The sequence below is a fragment of the Zea mays genome, chromosome 3 (assembly GCF_902167145.1).
Source record: "Zea mays cultivar B73 chromosome 3, Zm-B73-REFERENCE-NAM-5.0, whole genome shotgun sequence".
NCBI classification, from domain to species: Eukaryota; Viridiplantae; Streptophyta; class Magnoliopsida; order Poales; family Poaceae; genus Zea; species Zea mays.
This window is the reverse complement of record NC_050098.1, coordinates 19834668-19849150: the sequence shown is the minus strand read 5'-3', so window position 1 is coordinate 19849150 and position 14483 is coordinate 19834668.

Below are 14483 nucleotides of genomic sequence, written 5' to 3'. Positions count from 1 at the left end.
GGACTCCACAGCTGGGTGCGAAACCCTGTCATTCCTCGATGCCTACTCAGGCTATCACCAAATCAATATGAAGGAGTCCGACCGGCTCGCGACTTCTTTCATCACACCTTTTGGCATGTACTGTTACACCACAATGCCATTCGGGTTGAGGAATGCAGGCGCCACTTACCAGAGGTGCATGAAACACGTGTTCGGAGAACACATCAGCAGAACGGTCGAGGCTTACATCGACGACATCGTTATCAAGACGAAGAGAGCCTCCGACCTCCTCTCTGACCTTGAAACGACATTCAAGTGTTTGAGAGCGAAAGGCGTGAAACTCAATCCCAAGAAGTGTGTCTTTGGAGTCCCCCGAGGCATGCTCCTTGGGTTCATCGTCTCCGAGCAGGGCATCTAGGCCAACCCGGAGAAAATCGCGGCCATCACCAGCATGGGACCGATCAAAGATTTGAAAGGAGTACAGAGGGTCATGGGATGCCTTGTGGCTCTAAGCCGCTTCATCTCACGCCTTGGCGAGAAAGGCTTGCCTCTGTACCGCCTCTTAAGGAAGGCCGAGTGCTTCACTTGGACCCCCGAGGCCGAGGAAGCCCTCGAAAACCTTAAGGCGCTCCTTACGAAAACACCCATCCTGGTGCCTCCCGCCGCAGGAGAAGCCCTCTTGATCTACGTAGCCGTGACAACTCAGGTGGTCAGCGCTGCGATCGTAGTCGAGAGACAAGAAGAAGGGCATGCACTGCCCATCCAGAGGCTAGTCTACTTCATCAGTGAAGTACTTTCCGAGACAAAAGCTCGCTACCCATAGATCCAGAAGCTGCTCTACGCAGTGATCCTGACACGGCGAAAGTTGCGACACTACTTCGAGTCTCATCCGGTAACTGTGGTGTCATCCTTCCCCCTGGGGGAGATCATCCAGTTCCACGAGGCCTCGGGTAGGATAGCAAAGTGGGGCGGTGGAGCTTATGGGCGAAACGCTATCATTCGCTCCTCGGAAGGCCATAAAATCCCAGGTTTTGGCAGACTTCCTGGCTGAGTGGACTGACACCCAGTTACCGACAAGTCCAATCTAGCCCGAGCTCTGGACCATGTACTTCGATGGGTCACTCATGAAAACAGGAGCGGGTGCTGGCCTGCTCTTCGTTTCACCCCTCAGAAAGCATCTTCGCTACGTCATTCGCCTCCATTTTCCGGCGTCAAACAACGTGGCCGAGTACGAAGCACTGGTTAACGGGCTACGCATCGCCGTCGAGCTAGGGGTCCGACGCCTCGACGCTCGAGGCGACTCGCAGCTTATCATTAACCAAGTTATGAAGAACTCCCACTGCCGTGACCGGAGGATGGAAGCCTACTGCGACGAAGTCTGGCGCCTGGAGAACAAGTTCTACGGGCTGGAGCTCAACCACATCGCCCGACGGTACAACGAGACTACGGACGAGCTGGCGAAAATAGCCTCGGGGCGAATGACAGTTCCCCCCGATGTCTTCTCTAGAGGCCTACTTCAACCATCTGTCAAGATCGACGACGCGCCCGAGCCTGAGGAAGCCTCGGCCCAGCCCGAGGCACCCTCGGCCATCGAGGAAGAGGCCTTGCCCATCGAAGAGGAACAGAATGAGGTCACGTCAGATCCGAACTGGTAGACCCTGTACCTGGAATATCTCCTCCGAGGAGAGCTTCCCATCGACAAGACCAAAGCTCGGTGGTTGGCTCGGCGTGGCAAGTCATTTGTCCTGCTGGGTGATGAAAAAGAGTTCTACCACCGCAGCCCCTCGGGCATCCTTCAACGATGCATATCTATCGCCCAAGGACAAGAGCTATTGCGAGAAATACACTCCGGGGCTTGCAGCCACCATGCAGCGCCTCGAGCCCTCGTGGGGAATGCCTTCCGACAAGGTTTCTACTGGCCAACCGCGGTGGCTGACGCCACTAGGATTGTGCGCTCCTGCCGGGGGTGTCAATTCTACGCAAAGCAGATGCATCTGCCCGCTCAGGCCTTGCAGACGATACCCATCACTTGGCCATTTGCTGTGTGGGGTATGGACCTCGTTGGTCCCTTGCAGAAGGCACCCGGGGGCTTCACGCACCTGCTGGTCGCTATCGACAAATTCTCCAAGTGGATCGAGGTCCGACCCCTAAACAGCATCAGGTCCGAGCAGGCGGTGGCATTCTTCACCAACATTATTCATCGGTTCGGGGTCCCAAACTCAATCATCACCGACAATGGCACGCAGTTCACCAGAAAAAAGTTCCTGGACTTCTGCGACGACCACCACATCCGTGTGGACTGGGCCGCCGTAGCTCATCCCATGACGAATGGGCAGGTGGAGCGTGCCAACGGTATGATTCTACAGGGGCTCAAACCAAGGATCTACAACGACCTCAACAAGTTCGGCAAGCGGTGGATGAAAGAGCTACCCTCGGTAGTATGGAGTCTGAGGACGACGCCGAGCTGCGCCACGGGTTTTACGTCGTTCTTTCGAATCTATGGGGCCGAGGCCGTCCTCCCCATGGATTTAGAATATGGCTCCCCGAGGACCAAGGCGTACGACGACCGAAGCAACCAGACCAGCCGAGAAGACGTGCTGGACCAACTCGAGGAGGCTCGAGTCGTCGCCTTACTACATTCGACACGGTACCAGCAGTCGCTGCGGCGCTACCACGCCCGAAGCGTTCGGGCCCGAGGCTTCCAAGTGGGAGACTTGGTGCTTCGCCTGCGATAGGACGCCCGAGGGCGCCACAAGCTCACTCCTCCCTGGGAAGGGCCCTTCATCATTGCCAAGATCTTGAAGCCCGGAACATACAAGCTGGCCAACGACCAAGGCGAAGTCTACAACAACGCTTGGAACATCCAACAGCTACGTCGCTTCTACCCTTAAGATGTTTTAAGTCGTTCATGTACCTTGTTTATGTACGCCAAGTCTAACCATCAAGGAAGGGTCGGCCTTGCCTCAGCAAAGCCCGACCCTCCCTCGGGGGCTAGAAGGGGGGAACCCCCTCCGCGTCAAAATTTTCCTCGGAAAAGTGTTCCACCAAAACGACTTTCGTGTTTCCTGACTATATCGGTAACAGAACCCCGCAAAACGAATAAGAGTGCATGTAAGAGGCAAGGCCGACCGAGCCGAGGGACTCCTACGCCTCCGGGATACGGATACCTCACTCGTCACCTTCCGCGAAAAATAACTCTTACTCGGATAAGCAATTCTGCTACTGACGAACGAGTCCGGATACTCGAAACAAGGGGAAAAGAAATGCAGCTTTATAACACGACGACAAAGTGTCTAGGCCTCGGCGGCCGCGAAAGACACATGCATGTTCCAAACAAACTGCTCCGGCAGAATCAGGCATCGCCCGGGGGAGGAGCGGCACCCTCGGCTTCGTCTCCACCCTCGGTGCCGTCTCCGCCCTCGGCGAGATCCGCCTTGGCCTTGGACGACGACGCAAGCGGAAGGATCTCCACCTCGAAGGAGGACGCCAGCACTGCGCTTGGGCCCGCGACAGCCGCGTCAAGCCTCTGAACTTTGGCCAGGGCAGCTTCATCTTCGTCGGGTAGACAGTACCCCTCGCTGACCCGCTCCAGATCCACATCGTAGTGGGAAGCGAGCACGGTGATGGCCTGCCTAACGCCGTGATGCAGCGCCTCGCGGAGTCTGCTGCGCACATGGCCGCCCAAGGCCTACAGGCGACTCTGGGGGGAGCTTCCTGAGGGGACGTCGTCAAGACCAAAGACCTGGCAGAAGGCCAAGATAGCTTCAGACATGGCCACGTGGTCGGCTTCCTCTCGCTCAGTCGCCCGGGCAAGTGCCTTGGCGGACTCGTTGAGGGCTGACTCAAACTCTACAAACAGCCAAACAGAATTCTTCAGACACGAGTTGGAGAATGAAGATCGAAGTCACAAAGCGGCCAAAACATACCTTCAGCCCGAGCACGCTGCTCCGAGGCTGCGGCTTGGGCGGACTGGGCAGACCCGATGGCCGCGGCCAGGTCCTCCGCCAGGGCTCCGGCCCGAGCGGACACCTCGGCTAGCGGCCCCCAAGGGCCTCAGCCCGGTTTTCGGCCTCGGCGGCCTGGTTTCGAGATTGGTCCCGCTCGCCGATGACCTGGTCAAGCTCCAGCTGCCGCTGTTGCGCCTCTGCGCGTGCCGCCGCTGCCTCCACCCCCAGCTCGTAATAGAGCAACCGAAGGTCCGCTGCCTCGGCGCTCCGTTGGGCGAGGCGTTCGGTAGCCTCGGTAAGCGCGACCCTCAAGAACCGCAGCGAACCCCAGACGTCGGCCTCTCGGCGGATGAACGACGACTTGGCGGTGCTCAGATTCGTCAGATCCTGAGAAAAGGAAGCAGGGCATCACAAAGAATGCCCTGGCCATGCGAAAGGTATGCCTGAAATCCTTACCTGGAGGATCCTAGGAACGTCCCTGGAAAAGATCTCCATGGTCGACCGAAGCGACCCCATCACCGCCTCGGCATACTCACGGAGCTCATCCCAAGACTGCCCCTCCCGCTCATCGTCAAGGACGAAGAGGGGTTTCGGGGCGCCGCGGGTCCAGAACCGGAGCGCCTGCGCGCGCCGCTCATTGGGATCGCGCCGCGCGGGGATGAGGTTGCCGCTCCCCAAGACGGGTCATGGCTCTGCACCCCCTCCTCCAAGGCGTCGGGACCCCCGGCAGTCGATGCATTGGGTACCCCCTCGGCTAAGGAGGCGGGCTCCCGATCAGCGACCTCGGGCAGCGGCACCTCAACCATCTTAGCATCAGCGACGACGGGTGGCTCCACGGGTAGAACGGCAACAGCCTCGGCAGAAGCTGGTGCCGGCGCCGACAACACGTCAGGTGGGCTCAAGGCCGCAGCCGCGTCAGCAGTCTCCCCGGCACGACGGCCGCCTCGACGGAGGGGTCAGCCTGGGGAGCTCGCCCCATGGCAACTCGCGCCGCCTGGGCCCCCCGCTTGGGGACATCTGGTGCGGAGGTCGGCCGACCAGCGTGGCGCGGTGCGGCACTGGCTGCAGAAGCCGGCGCCATCTTAAGGGCCTTCCTGGGAGCCAGATCGGCCGAACCGTGCCTCCGTTTACTGGGAGGAAAAGGTAAAGCAGGATCAGGACACACGAAGAAGGAGCCAAGACATAGGTATCCTCGGATACTTACCCGCTCTGGACCAAGGCCAATCGTGCCTGCGGGGAGGCCCCTCGGGCCTCGGTCCCTGCAGGCGCCGCCAAGGTTCGCCCCGCTGCCGGCTTCGGCGCCGCTCCCATTTCGAGCGCCCGGGGCGCCGAAGGGGCGGCCTACCCGCGTGACATCACAATGGCCCGAAGATCAACCTCCTGTACGGCCGGCATGGGCGACTGCTCGTGGGGGACAGGCGGGACGGCCTGACTCCCCGGGGTCACCTCAACAACCTCGGCCAAGGGGTCAAGTACCCCCTCAGCTTGCCCCTGCTCTTCGGACCGGGACCCTGATGTCCCGGCCCCAGACACCGACGGCGCCAGCCCACTCGGGGGCTAGCTCGGCGACCCCTGGCCCAGCCTCAGATCCGGGCTGAGGCCAAGGCGGGCCGCCATGTCGTCGTCTTCGCCATCATCGTCGTCGTCAGGCGTTTCCGGCGACGGCTCCCTCGGGAGCGCGTCCCTCTCCTGCCTCCGACGGCGCCTCTCCAAGGCGTCCCGAGCCCGCATCCGCTCGCGGGCCCAAGCCTTTTTCGCGTCCTTCTTCTCCTTCTTCTTCTCTGCAGCGACCCTCCGCGCGGCTCGGTCCACCGCGTCCTCCGGGACCGGTGGCAGGGAAGGCTTGTAACACCTCAGCTCCTGGAGACGAGCGGAAATCCCAACTGAGAGAATCAAAGGAAACCTGACACAAAATAGTAGAAGGAGCGGACACTCACCAAGGACACGCACCCACGCTCGGGATGCATCAAGGGCTGGGTAAGGGCGCCGGCGTCTAGCCTCCCCACTATGCCCGCTACCCGCCTGCGAAGGTCGTCAGCAGAGAGGGGGACCGAGGACATCTGCAAACCCTCCAAGTCGACTCCCGGCATCATCTCCGAAAGCGGCAACCACCGCTCTGCCAAGGGGAGCACCCTCCGGCGATGAATGGCGGCAACCACCCCCGCGGCGGTGAGCCCCCCATCTCGTAACTCCTGCAAGGCCTCTAGAAGGGGCTGGAGTTTCTCCTGTCTCTCGCACGCGGCCCCATAGCGCCAATTGCTGCCGAGAGCAGTCACCACTCGTTGAGAAAACGACGGAAGCCTTCCATCGTCATTCCGGAGGTAAAACCACCGGCACTACCACCCCTTGTTCGAAGACACAAGGATGGCGGGGATGTACTGCTGCGCGCGCTTGCCTCAACTGGAGGGTGCAGCCGCCGGCTCGCACCGCCATACGAACCTTCTTCTCCCCCGTCGTCAAGGCAAAAAGCTTCGCGGAGAAGAGATGGGTCCACAGATCCTAGTGGGGGTCAATCCCCAAAAAGCCTTCGCAAACCGCCGCGAAGATGGCCGCTTGCGCGATGGAGTTGGGGTTGAGGTTGTGTAGCTCCACCCCGTAGTAATGCAGGAGCGCCCGCATGAAACGGCTTGCTGGCACTCCGAACCCCCGCTCATGGAAGGAGACGAAGCTCAGCACATACCCCGGTGGCAGGGTCGGGTCAGCCCCGCTCGGAGAGACCATCCACTCCGGCTGCGGGTCATCGGAGAGGGGACGGAGCAAACCGTCGGCGACAAGGGCCTCCAGATCGTCCACCGTGACGATGGAAAAAGGCCACGGGTCGTCCGGCGGAACGACGGTCACCTAGTCGGCCATCGCCAAACGAAGGGGGTGGCGGCGGAGCAGACAAAGTACGCGATTTTCTTTCTCTGGCTATTCCCTTAGGTTGCGAAAACCAAAGCAGGAGGCGAGCAGCAGAGTAAAGAGCCGCAACTGGTCTCTCTTTGGGGTATATAAAGGCCCGGGCAAGACCCGTTCAACACTTCGCCCGAACCAGCCGCGAAGTCCAAACCCAGAGACGAAGCGCCCGTTCCTCGAACGGCTCGCACGCGCAACAGGCGCCACGCGAATCGCCCGTCCCGTCACATTAACTCCCCGACGGAGCAGGCAACACCTTTGGCAGGCGAGGCGGGCGTCGCTTCGCCTTCGCCATAATGACCGCGTCAAAAAAGGTGTGCCACTTTATTTAAAATTCATATCCTTCCCCTCCTCTCTCTCTCTTGCCACAGGGACCGGGAAAGGGGACGTTGTGGAAAGGATCCTTCCCAGCGAAGGAAGCGGGCCCCAAGCCCTCCTACTGATCAGGGGTTCGAAGGCTGGCCCCTCAGAAGGGTTTCGATAGCCGCCCCAGAGCACTCGGACTTTAAGCCCATTACTGATCAGGGGTTCGAAGGCTGGCCCCTCGGAAGGGTTCGATAGCCGCCCCAGAGCGCCCGAGCTCCGTGCCCACTACTGATCAGGGGTTCGTAGGCTGGCCCCTCGGAAGGGTTCGACAGTCGCCCTAGAGCATGCAGAGTGAGGGATGACTCTGGGTACGTTCGATACATAACCAAGGCTCGGGCTACGCTCCCGGGGTACCCTAGGACATTTTCGAGACTGGTGGGAACAATTTGTAACGGAATCCCACCGGAGGGAGGCATCGAGCCCTCGGACCCTGTCGAAGGGGTCTGGGTCCGGCGAATCACCCGCATGTACTTTTGGAGCGCGCCTCCGGGCCACAGCCGACCCCTAACGAACGGGGCACGGGCGTCCACTCGGATCACCCATTAGCAGTTCACTGGAAACACCATGTTCGGCACCCTCCGAGGGCAACATGGCGCTTTCCCCCCTCCTCCTTGCGGAAAGGCGACGCAGGGGCGTATAATAAAAGTCGGGAAAGTCCTTGATCGTCCTCTCGCTCCGTGCAGAGGCTCGGGGGCTGCTCTCGCACCCGGCTACGGCCAAAACTGTTGAGAGCGTCAACAAACCAGCCTGATAACTTGGAACCCGACCACACACCCGGGCTACTGCCGGGCCGCATGAGGGAACGATCAGACCGGCTGAAGCACCACGAAAAGCATTCAGACCTCAGAGGAGTCAAACCACTCCTCTGAGGCCTCCAGGGCTACACCCGGCGGGTGCGCTCGCGCGCACCCACCAGAACAAGGCAAAAACCGAGAAAGGTTGGTCCCCTCACCAAAAATGCGACAAAAGCCTCCAAGCGAGTACCATCACTCCCTTTGAGGCTCGGGGGCTACTGTCGAGTACCATAATTAGGGGTACCCCCAACGCTCCTAATCACGGCTGGTTAACACCCTCAGACCAACTGACGGGTGCGGTTCAAGCCAAGACTTCGTCTACCCGAAGGACGTGATCTCACCCGAACCCAGCCTCGGGTTAGAACAGTAGTCCCAGACGAATTCACGCCTCGCCCGAGGGCCTCCTCAGACGGCAGGTGTCCCCTCGGCTCTCCCGAGGCCCGGCTCAGGCAGGCTTCATTGTGAAGCAACCTTGTCCATACCGCCTCACCAACTGACCGCTTCGCAGGCGCATTAAATGCGGGGGATGCCTGACGCCGTATCCTGACACATGTGCCTCAGTCGGCAAGGCCGAAATGACCGCAGTCACTTCGCCCCTCCTCTTTACTGTCCGATATGACAGGAAAACAGCGTCGCTCGCTCCGCTTCGACTGCTGTGTCAGCCACCCCGGCAACGACTGACAACAAGTCACGATCAACCACCGAGCTCAAGCCTCGGGCGCAACAGGAAGCTCCGCCTCGCCCGACCTCACGCTCCAGCCTCAGGAGGAGGTCTCCGCCTCGCCCGACCTCAGGCTCCAGCCTCGGGAGGAGGTCTCCGCCTCGCCCGACCCCCGGACTCGGCCTCGACCCTAGTCTCGGGGGGAATCGCGTCCTCGCCCGACCCCGGCCTCGACCTCAAGAGAAGTCTCCGCCTCGACCGACCCTGGGCTCAGACTGACCGTGCTGATAGGGGATGCATCATTCCCCTATTCCTAGCCTGCTCAGGCTACAAGGAACAAGACCGACGTCCCATCTGGCTTACCCCGGCAACGGGTAATTATGGTGCCCCGCGTGCGCCATGACGCTGGTGGCTCTCAGCCCCTTACGACAGCAAGGAGATGTCAGCAGGGTCCTCGCCGCGCTGCCAGCTGCGCTCCTACAGGACTCAGGCGCTCCTCCGGCGACCACGCCATCACATGTACAACGCCTAAGCTCTCCCCCAACGGCCACATTGGCATGTACACAGGGCTTAGGCACTCCACTGCCGGACACGTTAGCGCATAGCTACGCCCCCCGTTGTACACCTAGACTCTCTCCTTGCCTCTATAAAAGGGAAGTCCAGGGCCACCCTGAGGGAGGTTCGCGCGAGGGAAGCGGCGGACGAACTCTATGTCCCCCTCTCTATCTCCCTCACGCGACGCGCTTGTAACCCCTACTGCGAGCGGCACCCCTGGTGCAGGATAATACAAGGCTTGTCCCTCATCTTATGTTCCATCCCGCGCCAACCCATCTGGGCAGGGACACGCAGCGACAATTTACTCATCGGTCCAGGGACCCCCAGGGTCGAAACGCCGACAAGTAGCATAGGCAAGTAAAATGCGAATTGACTCAAGCCTAGCTACGGGTGCATAGGTTTCACCGAAATCCAAACCTTCGACTTATGAATATCCCTTGGCCACAAGTCGGGCTTTGTTCCTTGTCACCATACCATGCTCGTCTTGCTTGTTGCGGAAGACCCACTTGGTTCCTACAACATTTTGGTTAGGACGTGGAACTAAATGCCAAACCTCATTCCTCGTGAAGTTGTTGAGCTCCTCTTGGATCGCCATCACCCAATCCGAATCTTGGAGTGCTTCCTCTACCCGGTGTGGCTCAATAGAGGAAACAAAAGAGTAATGCTCACAAAAATGTGCAACACGAGATCTAGTGGTTACCCCCTTATGAATGTCGCCGAGGATGGTGTTCACGGGGTGATCTCGTTGGATTGCTTGGTGGACTCTTGGGTGTGGCGGCCTTGGAACTTGCTCATCCTCCTTTGATCAATTGCATCTCCCCCTTGATCATTGCCATCTTCTTGAGGTGACTCATCTTCTTGATCTTCTTCTTCATCATCTTGAGCCTCATCCTCATCTTGAGTTGGTGGATATGCTTGCATGGAGGAGGATGGTTGATCTTGTGCTTGAATGGGCTCTTCGATTTCCTTAGGACACACATCCCTAATGGACATGTTCCTTAGCGCGACGCATGGAGCCTCTTCATCATCTAATTCATCAAGATCAACTTGCTCTACTTGAGAGCCGTTAGTCTCATCAAACACAATGTCACAAGAAACTTCAACAAGTCCAGTGGACTTGTTAAAGACTATATATGCCCTTGTGTTTGAATCATATCCTAGTAAAAAGCCTTCTACAGCCTTACGAGCAAATTTGGATTTTCTACCTCTTTTAACAAGAATAAAACATTTGCTACCAAAGACTCTAAAATATGAAACATTGGGCTTTTTACCGGTGAGGAGTTCGTATGATGTCTTCTTGAGGATTCGGTGTAGATACAACCGGTTGATGGCATAGCAAGCGGTGTTGACCGCCTCGGCACAAAACTGATCCAAAGTCTTGTACTCATCAAGCATGGTTCTTGCCATGTCCAGTAGAGTTCTATTCTTCCTCTCCACTACACCATTTTGTTGTGGTGTGTAGGGAGAAGAGAACTCATGCTTGATGCGCTCCTCCTCAAGGAAGCCTTCAATTTGTGAATTCTTGAACTCCGTCCCATTATCGCTTCTAATTTTCTTGATCCTCAAGCCGAACTCATTTTGAGCCCGTCTCAAGAATCCCTTTAAGGTCTCTTGGGTTTGAGATTTTTCCTGTAAAAAGAATACCCAAGTGAAGCAAGAATAGTCATCCACAATAACAAGACAGTACTTACTCCCGCCGATGCTTATGTAAGCGATCAGGCCGAATAGGTCCATGTGGAGGAGCTCGAGTGGCCTGTCAGTCGTCAAGATGTTCTTATGTGGATGATGAACACCAACTTACTTCCCAGCTTGGCATGCGCTACATATCCTATCTTTCTCAAAATGCACATTTGTTAGTCCCAATATGTGCTCTCCCTTTAGAAGCTTGTGAAGATTCTTCATCCCAACATGGGCTAGTCGGCGATGCTAGAGCCAACCCATGTTAGTCTTAGCGATTAAGCAAGTATCGAGTTCAGCTCTATTGAAATCAACTAGGTATAGCTGACCCTCTAATACTCCCTTAAAAGCTACTGAATCATCACTTTTTCTAAAGACAGTAACACCTGTATCCGTAAAAAGACAGTTGTAGCCCATTTTACATAATTGAGATACGGAAAGCAAATTGTAATCTAAAGAATCTACAATAAAAACATTGGAAATAGAATGGTTAGGTGATATAGCAATTTTACCCAATCCTTTGACCAAACCTTGGTTTCCATCCCCGAATGTGATAGCTCGTTGGGGATCTTGGTTTTTCTCGTAGGAGGAGAACATTCTTTTCTCCCTAGTCATGTGGTTTGTGCACCCGCTATCGATGATCCAACTTGAGCCCCCAGATGCATAAACCTACAAAACAAATTTAGTTCTTGATTTTAGGTACCCAAATAGTTTTGGGTCCTTTGACATTAGATACAAGAACTTTGGGTACCCAAACATAAGTCTTGGAACTCTTGTGTTTGCCCCTAACATATTTGGCAACTACTTTACCGGATTTATTAGTCAAAACATATGATGCATCAAAAGTTTTAAATAAAATGCTAGTTTCATTTGATGCACTAGGAGTTTTCTTCTTAGGCAATTTAGCATGGGTTGATTGCCTAGAACTATATGTCTCACTCTTATACATAAAAGCATGATTAGGACCAGAGTGAGACTTCCTAGAATGAATTCTCCTAATCTTATGCTCGGGATAACCGGCAGGGTACAAAATGTAGCCCTTGTTATCCTGAGGCATGGGAGCCTTGCCCTTAACAAAGTTAGATAATCTTTTAGGAGGGGCATTAAGTTTGACATTGTCCCCCTTTTGGAAGCCAATACCATCCTTGATGCCAGGGCGTCTCCCACTATAAAGCATACTACGAGCAAATTTAAATTTTTCATTATCTAGCTCATGCTCGGCAATTTTAGCATCTAATTTTGCTATATGATCATTTTGTTGTTTAATTAAAGCCATATGATCATGAATAGCATCAATGTCAACATCTCTACATCTAGTACAAATAGAAACATGCTCAACGGTAGATGTAGAGGGTTTGCAAGTTTTTAGTTCAACAATCTTAGCATGTAAAATGTCATTTTCACTTCTAAGATCGGAAATGGTAGCATTGCAAACATCTAAGCCTTTAGCCTTAGCAATCAATTCCTCATTTTAATCCTAAGGCTAGCAAGAGAAGCATTCAATTTTTCAATCTTAGCAATAGAAATAGCATGATCATTTCTAAGATTGGCATAAGAATCATCACAAACATTTGAATCAACCTTAGTAATTAATCTAGCATTTTCATTTCTAAGGTTGGCAATCAAATCATGGCAAGTGCTTAGCTCATTAGTTAATTTTTCACATTTTTCCATCTCTAGAGCATAAGCATTCTTAACCTTAACATGCTTTTTGTTCTCCTTAATTAGGAAGTCCTCTTGGCTATCCAAGAGTTCATCCTTATCATGAATGATGCTAATTAATTCATTTAACTTCTCCTTTTGTTGCATGTTAAGATTTGCAAAAAGAGTAAATAAATCATCCTCATCATCACTAGAATTAGCCTCATCACTAGAAGTGACATATTTGGTGGAGGATTTAGATTTAACCTTCTTCTTTTTGCCGTCCTTTGCCATGAGGCACTTGTGGCCGACGTTGGGGAAGAGAAGTCCCTTGTTGACGGCGATGTTGGCGGCGTTCTCGTCGAAGGAAGAGTCGGTGGAGCTCTCGTTGGAGTCCCACTCCCGGCAAACATGGGCATCGCCGCCCTTCTTCTTGTGGTACCTCTTCTTTTCCTTTCTTCTCCCTTTCTTGTCGTCGCCCCTGTCACTGTCACTAGAAATAGGACATTTTGCTCTAAAGTGACCGGGCTTACCACACTTGTAGCAAACCTTCTTGGAGCGGGGCTTGTAATCCTTCCCCCTCCTTTGTTTGAGGATTTGTCGAAAGCTTTTGATGATTAAAGCCATCTCCTCATTGTCGAGCTTTGAGGCGTCGATGGGGAGCCTACTTGATGTAGACTCTTCCTTCTTCTCCTCCGTTGCCTTGAATGCGACGGGTTGTGTCTCGGGCATGGAGGATGTGCCTTGCTCGATGATTTTCTTTGAGCCTTTAATCATTAGCTCAAAGCTCACAAATTTTCCTATAACCTCCTTGGAGACATTAGCTTGTATCTAGGATCACCTCGAATTAATTGAACTTGCGTAGGGTTAAGAAAAACGAGGGATCTTAGAATAACCTTGACCATCTCATGGTCATCCCATTTGGTGCTCCCGAGGTTGCGCACTTGGTTCACCAAGGTCTTCAAGCGGTTGTACATGGCTTGCGGATCCTCTCCTTGGTGAAGCATGAAGCGGCCGAGCTCCCCCTCGATCGTCTTCCGCTTGGTGATCTTGGTCACCTCGTCTCCTTCGTGCGCGGTCTTGAGCACGTCCCAAATTTCCTTTGCGCTCTTCAACCCTTGCACCTTATTATACTCCTCTCGACTTAGAGAGGCGAGGAGTATAGTAGTGGCTTGGGAGTTGAAGTGATGAATTTGGGCCACTTCATCTGAATCATAGTCTTCATCCCCTATGGATGGTACCTATACACCAAACTCAACAACGTTCCAAATGCTCGTGTGGAGTTAGGTTAGATCATCATTTTGTCACTCCATATATTATAATATTCACCGTCAAAACCGGTGGTTTGCCTAGTGGAACGAAAAGTAAAGGAGTACGCTTTGAAATACGAGGGTAGCGTAGGGGAATCTTACTATACTTCTTGCGCTCATGGCGCTTAGAAGTTATGGATGGCGCGTCGGAGCCGGAGGTGGATGGCGATGAAGAATCGATCTCATAGTAGACCACTTTCCTCATCTTTTTTTCTTGTCGCCACTCCGATGCGACTTGAGGGAAGAGAATTCCTTCCCCTTCCCTTTGTTGCGGGACTCTCCCGATGGAGCCTTCCTGTGGCTTGTAGCGGGCTTGTCACCGGTCACCATCTCCTTCTTGGCGTGATCTCCCGACATCACTTCGAGCGGTTAGGCTCTAATGAAGCACCGGCCTCTGATACCAATTGAAAGTCGCCTAGAGGGGGGTGATTAGGGCGAAACTGAAATTTACAAAGTTAATCACAACTATAAGCCGGGTTAGCGTTAGAAATATAAGCGAGTCCGAGAGAGAGGGTGAAAAACAAATCGCAAGCAAATAAAGAGTGAGACACAAGGATTTGTTTTACCAAGGTTCGGTTCTTGCAAACCTACTCCTCGTTGAGGTGGTCACAAAGACCGGGTCTCTTTCAACCCTTTCCCTCTCTCAAACGGTCACTTA